Here is a 5,141-nt window from a genome sequence, read left to right on the forward strand (position 1 = left end):
CTTACTTACAACTTCTCTCCTGCAGGGGAGAAGTCTTGGAGACCACTGTTAGACCCACTCTGTGTTCCATCTCCAGCCCCACCTTCCTGTCTCCCATCCTTCACTGGCTTGGAAGAACCTATCTAAGGCCAGAGCCTCCACATGGGCCCCAAATGAAATGCTAAGATGTAGCCCGCCAGCACCATTACCTCCCAGGCAGCAAACAGGACCCCAAGCCACAATCTGACACAAGCATTACAGAACTCTCCGAAGCCAGCTGGCCTTACCTACTTCAGAACCAAGTGCCAGGAAACCCTGGCTGGCCCGCCAAGTCCCCAGGACTGAGGAATGGAGGACTTGCTGACACGTGCTTTTGTCTTCCATCGCTCTACACCCTAGTCCCTGACCCTCACCCCCTCCCTGCTTCTGCACAGCAGGCAGAGCTCAGGCCAACCGGGCTCCAGTGATATCCTTCAGTGCTCTTCCTCCTCAGGCTAGTGTAATACCCTGGGAGGTGCTGGTCTAAGTGGCAGGAGGTGCCATCCCATGGCCAGCTCCTTGTCAGAGAAGACGGGCTCTTTCCCAACCCAAGGCCGCTGTTCAGTTCTTAGCAAAAACTGTTCCTCAGCTTCTTAACACACTGCCTTGGTTCTGCATATTTTCCTAAAATGTCTATCACCAGACCTTCTAAATCCCAACTCCATCTGGGCCACCCCAGAGTCCAGGCTTTGATCATTATCCCAGTCTAACAGTCAAGAGTAACTGAGAAGAAAGAAGTAAATGGGAGAACAGGATCCTCAGGTGCTGTAAGTGGTTAACTGACTTGGCTTGCGACCCTAAAAGCTGGCAACCCAAGGTCACACGGAGGCACAGCGGAAGAAAAGTCTGGCGCTCTGCTTCCCAAAACCCCAGCCACTGAAAAGCTAGCAAGACGCAGTTGTGCTCTGACACACGTCGTACCATGAGTGGGAGGCGACTCACCAGCAACTGATGACTGAAGAACACCCTGAAAGAGACCAAGCAGAGCACCCCAAAATGTCCAATAGTCACTCCTCAGTCTCTGTCCCCTCACCTTTCCTACCACCCCAGGCAGCTTTCAACCTTTCCTTCTCTCTACACTCCCCAGATCTCCAACCCTGCCTTGCCACGAAGCAAGGTCTCCTTCCCCAGATCCGATCTTGCTTTGTAATCAAAGAATCTTTTTATTTTTTGCTTAAGTTTTTTAATTAATTTTAATGAAAGTTTACAGAGACTTAGGGTTTCCAGTCATTCATTGTTGCACTTTTCTCCCTGCTCACCCTCTCTCCCCTAATACACTCTTCTTCTTGAAAAGTAAAAGGAAAAACTCTTTCATTGTTATGCAATCCCTCCCCCCAAGTCCACTCCACTGTGCAGCCTTCATTCAGGACTCCTGTGATGATAATAACACCCAATTAACCTTTTAAATAACCTTTTTAAAAATAATTTCAATGAACATTTACAGAGAATTTGGATTTCCGTCCATTCATTGCTGCACTTCTCTCCCCGCCCAGCCCTCTCCCCCTGCCCCTCCAGTTCACTCCTCTCTTTCAAAAGTAAAAGAAAGATTCTCTCCCTGGTACACAAATCGCCCCGCACTCCTCCCACCGCCCCAAGTACATTCCACTATGCAACCTTAATTGTGGACTCGTGATAACCATAATACCCCATCATACATCGCTTTTAAATTATTCAGTCCCTCATCTGTTTCAGTGCAGTATACACAATTTATCCAGTTTTTTCTCTGTCTTACCCCCACCCTGATATCTGTCCCATTTTACAGCAGTGGCATCATGCAATATTTGTCCTTTTGCGACTGATATATTTCACTCAGCATAATGTCCTCCAGGCTCACCCATTTTGAATAATATTGAATGAGTTCCTTGTTTTTCTTAAATAACCTTTTAAACAGTTCTCTCCCTCATCTGTTTCAATGCAGTATATATCATTCCTCCCCTCCTTCTCTGTCTTCCCTCAACTCTGATGTCAGTCCCATTTTACAACAGTGGCCCTATGCAATACTTGTCCTTTTGTGACTGAGATATTTCACTCAGCATAATGTCCTCCAGAGTCATCCATTTTGCATAATATAGGACGATCTGGCTGGGACATCTGCCACCCCACTGATCACCAGGGTTGATTCGGCAGATCTGGCTGGCTAGGCGGTGTCCCCTTCCTCCCTCATGGATCCATGTGCATCCCTCCCAAAGCTGGGTGCTCAGGTGAAGAGGACAGATCATCCCTGATAGAAGGAAGACCATGGTTTAGTCAAGGGTATACGAGTAGCTGTGCTCCCCTGCTAAAACTGCCAAACAAGCTCACAAAGAATCCTCTATAAATCCTGCTACTGCAGCCTTCTCCACAGCTAATCCTAATCCCTGTATCAAAAGGCTCACAAAGCTTGAAGGCCCACACAGGTCTCCAGCTCCCCACCTGTCACTCACGTCTTCCACGTCTGATAGGTCACTCCTCACATGCACACACATGTTTTCTCATGATGGAGGGGAACCCCCTGAAGAAACACACCCCCCCAAAATCAAACACTTTAGTTTTGAATTTTGCAAGCATGTAGAAGGTCAAACATTTACCCAGCCATTAAAACTCCCAGTGTTAGAATAATTTGCATTTCTATTTGCAGGGAAAACATAGCACGCTTCGGAGACAGCCTTTTATGGATTTTCCATTAACTAAACTAGACAAAAAGGAAACCTCACAGCCAAATGCAACAAATGCCACTGGCCTTTCTCCCTTTGCCAAAGAAAACAAATAAACAGCAAAAAAAAGAAACACCTGTGCAACGGCCGCCTCCCCGTCAAGTTCAGGCTCATTTTCACGTTCCAGAGTTTGCTTTCTCCCTGCAGTGTGAGCCACGGCCTCCAGGTCTGGTGAGCACTCGAGGCCCGTATGTCAGTCAACGTCCCGCATTACCGTGAGCTGTGGCTGAGGCTGAGGTCATGCCAGCGGAGGGCGTGAGCTCCGGCCCTGGCCGCCTGGCAGGCACTGCATGTGTTGCAGGGATGGGGAGGTCACTTTCGGGGATGGGCTCCAAATGTGGGGGAGTCTTTCCATATGTCTCCTGTAGAAATGGAAAATGGCCAATCTAATGCATTCCAGAATCCTTCTCAAACATGTCTATTGTCTCAAAAAAAAAAAAAAATTAAGAATAGGAAACTGTAAAGCCCACTTGAACACTATGATGTTTAAAATCCAAATGAAAGGGGCTGGAGAGCCCTCCACCCTTGGAATGGTGTCAGTACCAGAGCTCAATGGGGCGGAGAACACAGTGGGATGAATGTGGATCTGCATCTACAGCGACCCCCAAACTTCTACTGTTTGTTAAGTGGAGAGAGGCTGGAGAACCCCTAAGGAATGGTTTGAACTCATCTTCTCAGTACTCACTAGGAGTTTAGTCTATGGTTTGTGAGGAAATATGGGCATATCTTTAGAAATTGGTCTTCCAAGCCCTGGAAAACCACACCTATTGGCAGTAAGAGAATTCTATCTCACAGCCCTCCCCCAGCTGCAGAGTAGACATACTCCCCCAGGCTTTCTTGACAGGAGGAGCTCTGGTGGTGCAGTGATTACATGCTTGACCACTAGTGGAAAGATCAGTCATTCAAACCCACTAGTCACCCCATGGGGAAGAGGATAGGGCAATCTGCTTCCATAAAGAGTGTTTTTGTAGGGAGCTCTGGTGGACTGGTAGCAAGAAGCTGCACTGCAATCCCAGAGGTATGTGGTTCAAATCCACCAGAGGCTTTGCTGGAAAAAGAGGGACAATCTCCTCCTGTACCAATCAGATCTGATTTGACGGTACACACATGTTGTTGTTTTTTTTTGCTGTTGTTGCTGTTGTTTAATGCCGTCGAGTCATAGACGACTCATAGCGACCCTATGAATGAATGGCTTGAGCACTATTCGTGCATAGAGTTTCCGGAGGCAAGCCATTTCGGAAGTGGATGCCGCTCCTGCTTCCAGACACACATAATAAATAATAAAATTTTAAAAAAAAAATTTTAAAAAGTGTTTTTGTTACATGACATTGAGTCAACTATAACTCATAGCAAGAGAACCTATCCTGAGCCAAACTCACTGTCTCCGACACATCTGCCCCCATCGCCACAGTCATCGTGTCAATCCACCTCATCCGGGGTCTTCCTCTCCTGCACTGTCCCTCCACCCTTCCAAGCATGATGTCCTTCTCCAAGGACTGGTCCCTCCTGGCCACCTGATCAAATATTATTGCCCTGAAACCTCATGGGACATTTGTATCTTGTCCCTCGAGGGTCACTATGAATGCCATTCAATGAGGCCATTCAATGAGTCTGACTCGATGGCAATGGGATTTGTTTTGTTTTTCAATCTTTACAAAAGCAAACTGCCAGCTCTTTCTTGTTTCTACTGAACTGGTTCAACTGACATCCTTTAGCTCTGCAGCTTGCACCACCAGGGAACTGCAGGGCAGATGATGAACAGCTATTTACCCAGCAAGACAGTCCCTGCACTATGCACAACTGGCTTGGCCAGTGCTCCCTGCTACCAAATACAGCCCTTCCCACAGATGCTTGAAACTCCAGTGTTAATGATTCTTTCCTGTGGATTAAATATTGTTAACAAGAGGAGGAAAACACATTCCCCCAAAGTCTATGTTACATTTTATTTTTAAAGCTATGCTAGTATTTCTACAGGGAAATATGAGATATTTTGTTTCAGAACAAGCCAAGTAATTGTTTTTCTTTTTTATTATAAATGAAATAGATGCTTTACTGAATATATGTAGGTAAAATAGTATGCTAATATTTGCTTTAAAATCATATAGAAGGTGAGAAATATATAGAGGTGAGTTGTTAATATTCAAACCTGAGTGAAGGTTACAGTTCATTATAACATATATCAATATATATATTAATTCTATATAAATTCTATAAAGCTATATATTCTAACATGTTCTTCACTTCTCATTAAGTTTTAAATTTTCCATAACAGAAAGTAACTTTTTTAAAAACAGAAAAAACATATCACTAAAGAGATGAATATATCTTTACGTATGTAATGCAAAATTATAAAAACTTACAAAGCTATATCACAAGAGTCCACAATTAAGGTTGCATAGTAGAATGTACTTGGGGCAGTGGGAGGGGTGC

General features: G+C 45.2%; 1 pseudogene; it reads right to left on the bottom strand.

Annotated features, from left to right (window-relative positions):
- Positions 1–2,908: 2,908 nt before the first annotated feature.
- The window catches only part of LOC102869256, an 18,119-nt pseudogene continuing 15,886 nt past the window's right edge, over positions 2,909–5,141 (bottom strand).

Source organism: Elephantulus edwardii, unplaced genomic scaffold, assembly GCF_000299155.1.
Source record: "Elephantulus edwardii isolate Elephantulus edwardi_28Jun2011 unplaced genomic scaffold, EleEdw1.0 scaffold00201, whole genome shotgun sequence".
NCBI lineage: Eukaryota > Metazoa > Chordata > Mammalia > Macroscelidea > Macroscelididae > Elephantulus > Elephantulus edwardii.